The sequence below is a fragment of the Pteronotus mesoamericanus genome, unplaced genomic scaffold, assembly GCF_021234165.1.
Source record: "Pteronotus mesoamericanus isolate MK-2021 breed Mesoamerican mustached bat unplaced genomic scaffold, CSHL_Meso_final contig_246, whole genome shotgun sequence".
Taxonomy (NCBI): domain Eukaryota; kingdom Metazoa; phylum Chordata; class Mammalia; order Chiroptera; family Mormoopidae; genus Pteronotus; species Pteronotus mesoamericanus.
Window position 1 is genome coordinate 9061434 of NW_026555104.1, and position 3821 is coordinate 9065254.

Below are 3821 nucleotides of genomic sequence, written 5' to 3' on the forward strand. Positions count from 1 at the left end.
CACTGATCCAGGTGAACACTGGCCAAGTGAAGTGGCTCTTAGCTCACAGGCTGGCGAAGAGATGAGCCATCTCCTGGGTACATGTCAAGTATAATGAAAATGCCTTTTCCAAAAGGACCTGTGCTTGTCCTGTGGAAGGGCTTAACCTGAGCGATAAAGGTAGAGCTTCTGCATGGCCTTGAATAAATCACTTCCTTTCTCTTTGCCTGTTTCTGCGGCTGTAAAATGAGAGGGTTGGATGATTTCTGTTCCTGATTGGTAACTTCTGTCCAGAGGATGGTTTTGAACCTTTAATGTTTGCTAATAAAACTATTTACAGAGAGTGAGCATTTGTTTAATTCAAAATTCCATTTTATGTGCAACGTTAGAAAGGCCACAGGAGAAAGAAAAGCACCCTTGCCTGCTTAGCTATAACTGAGGTTCTCGTATCTGAGTGTCAAAGGTGACCGAGCCCTGACTGGGGTGGCTCAGTGGGCTGGGTGTCTTCGTCCAAACCAAAAGGTGCAGGCTCCATTCCCAGTCAGGGCACAGGCTTGGGTTGTGGGCCAGGTCCCCAGCTGGGGGCGTGTGAGAGGCAGCTGATCACTGTTTCTCTCCTTCTCTCCCTCCCTTCCCCTCTAAAAATAGATAAATAAAATATCTTTTAAAAAAATTCTTAAAAAAAACCATGACTGAAGGAAGGCAGATATACCCAAATCTTGTGGTGCTCGGACAACTTCCTGTCCATCCTCCCGAGCCCAGATGTGATGTCACTTCCTTAAGGAAGGCATCCTTGAGCTTTCAAGTAGGGACCTCTCTGTGCCTCTGAACCAGGTGCTAGAAACACAGACCTGAGCAAGACACTGTCCCCGCCCAAAGTGCCTCCCAGCTGTGATGTGAGACACACAGAGGGGTCGCAGACAAAAAGCGGACTCATCACCTGGAGGAATCCGAGGTTTCTCAGGGGAGATGATACCTGAGTCTTTTCAAAGGGACTGAACATAGTCTGATCCAGTGTCTGATCCAGCTGCTAATTGGCAGGAAATGCTGAGGAGGACAGAGGAACTTTGGTGAAGTTGAACTGCACCAAGAGCCTGCGGGCAGCAAAGTCAAGGTTACGGGAAACTGTACAGGGCAAATGAGCCAGGGTCCTCAGCAGAGACATTGCAAGGAAATAAAAGGGAAGAGAATCCTAGTGATTGAAATAAAAAAGCTTAAAAGATGTATCAGTTTTCAAAATGAGCGAAGTTAAATAGGTATAAACATGCAAAGACGCTTGAGTAGGTGATGGGTAAAACCTGAGGAGGTGATTACTATAGAAGTAGCGGGTATGGCTACTTCCGGCTCTGGGGCTGTGATTGGGAGGGACAAATGAAAGAGGTTCCTGGGGTGTCTGGCCAAGTTCTCTGACCTGGTTGGTGTTCTTACAATTCATTAAGACATTTGCTTGCTTTGTGTGGCTTTTGAATTGGTTTTATTATAAAATAAAAGATTTAAATATATATTTCTCCAGGATAGAATACTGGACTAAAACTGACAGCATGAGGAAAAGTATATGTATTTTCCAAATTCTGCTTTTAAGTTAAATAATATTCACTCCCAGGAAGGAAGAGGCCTGACCTAAAGTAGTTTATATTTTAAAAAATATCCTGGAGGTTTTGGCTGCACACAATGGCCGTGCCTGCCTCCGTGGCTCTCCAGTGCGGTCCCAGAGGCCCCGTGCTCTGTCCCTGTCCTGGACCCTGGGAGGAGCCCCTGGGGGAGCCTGAGTTAGGGGACACTGGCAGAAGGCACGGCCTTTGCCATTCTAGTTCTGCCCACCAGGGAGCGCTGACTGTAACTCTCTGGATGGGGAGCCAGGGTCCCATGGATCCCGTCAGGAAGTGGCAATGACCAAGCCCCATGGTGAAAGGGGCCGCCATGACTCGCTGGATTTCGCAGCCATGAGCAAGATGGGTCGTGCAGCTTGAGGTCCCCTTGCTCGTCCAAGGCCCAGGGTCTGAGGTAGAAACATAGAATTTCAGGCCACAAGGCACTTAGGAAACCTCTTTTTCAACTTCTGAATTTTGCAACTTAGGAAGCTGAACGCCAGGGTGTGTAAGTGGTTTAACAGAGGCCGTGCACGTAACTCAACACAGGTGTCTCCTTCTGCCTCTGTCCTCACCCTTTAAAGTCAATAACCTACCTCCAGCCCCACAGCGGTGAGTGCGGAGACTCAAAGTCCCGCAAGGCAATCACAGGGCCTCTCTGCTCGCTTGTTCACCACAGTGCTCATATCCAACCAACCAGGACCTGGGGTCCATCCTTGACCCTGACCTCTGGCCCCTCACCTTGGGGGACCCATATTTCCCCCCAACAGCTGTACGCTGACTTCCTGTGTACCTCGATTCTCATATTGACTATGGCTTGGCTCATCCACCCGCCTCTGGTGGGGTGGAATTGTCCAGCTACTGCAGGAAAGCCGGTGTCCAGCCTCAGAGTTCTGAGGATCAGTAATCCAAATGAAAGCATAGGATTTAAGACAGTATCCAGTAGCTCAGGACATTTCCCCCTCCGATCTCTGGATATTTGGAATCTGCCTTTATTTGCATTTAGTAACAATTCCATGATGACACTGACACGCTAGCTCAGCATTCCCTCCAAAAGCCAAGAGCGTCTCTTCCATTTACTGGAATCTTAGGGAAATAATCAATGCATTTCCCTGCTGCCCAAGCTGCACATCCTGTCTTCTGATAATCTTAGACACCATTCCAAAGAGACTCTGCTGACTTTCAGTCCCTATGACTGAAGCTCCCTATGGTGAACTGTATAGCAGGGCCTCCAGAAAGGTAATGTGACTTTTGGTCACATTAACAGAAGTATAGAATGTAGAATGAGGGAGGTTAAGTTCCATTAATAGACTATATCTGGAATAGTATTTTCCCTGCTGAGCATCACAGTTGGAGAAGGGGACAGACAGACTAGAGTGTATCAGGAATGGGAGGCACTCAACATGTCATATTAAATCGGGCAGCTTATCCTAGAGGTGACTTGGGGAGTGCCACGGCTGGCTCGGGGCCAAACGCAAAGGCTGCGTTCACAAGGGCTGGGAAACCAGATAAACAATGTTGGCTTCCTTGTCTACACGAAGCGGCAGGTAGCAAACATGATGTAATAACTCACCTTTCAAGGAACGAATAGAAACCGCAAAACATCTCCAGAAACTCAAACACCCTTTCCTGGGAAGTCCTCGCACCCTCAAGGCTTGCAAAAGGTGCATGCCCCCGGCTGGCTACCCCAATACTTAATGTGAGCTGTTCACCTCGGGCGTCAGTGCCCCCGCCAGTAACGCGGGGATCCCAGTCAGGCCTGCCCTGTGCAGTGCGTCTCGGGGAGTGGAGCTATGGGGAGAAGATACAGCGCTGTGTGACCCCCGAGCCTGGTGGGGGAGGGACTGGAGGACGCCAGAACAAAATCCGAAAAGTAAATAAAACAAAACAAAAAACCCACGTAGTAGAAAGAGGGGAAAGCACACATGAGGACCCTGAAGCCCCGTTGCAAAACCCCACCTTCAAAGTCCAGGCACGGACGGGGTTCGAACCCGCGATCTTCGGTTTACGAGACCGACGCCTTACCACTTGGCCACCGCGCCTGACAACCGAGCCAGCGCTCGAAACTCTCAGTGGAAGGGAGGTGGCGCAGGCGCTGGAGGGGTGATGCCCCGCCTCTAGACCCGCCCCGACTGCCCGCCCCTCCAAACGCGCCAGTCGGGAACCCCTTCTCCTTCCCACTAAGGCCAAAGCCAGACCCCGCATCCTGCAGGCGGTGGGGTCCGAACCCGTAATACTTGAGAGCCCAGGCGG

The 3821-nt window shown here is 50.1% G+C and overlaps 1 non-coding gene across 1 annotated transcript; it reads right to left on the reverse strand.

Moving 5' to 3' along the window:
- Window positions 1-3538: 3538 nt before the first annotated feature.
- On the reverse strand, window positions 3539-3610 carry TRNAT-CGU (transfer RNA threonine (anticodon CGU)). Its single transcript has one exon. It is a non-coding gene; the product is annotated as a tRNA-Thr (tRNA).
- Window positions 3611-3821: the final 211 nt, after the last annotated feature.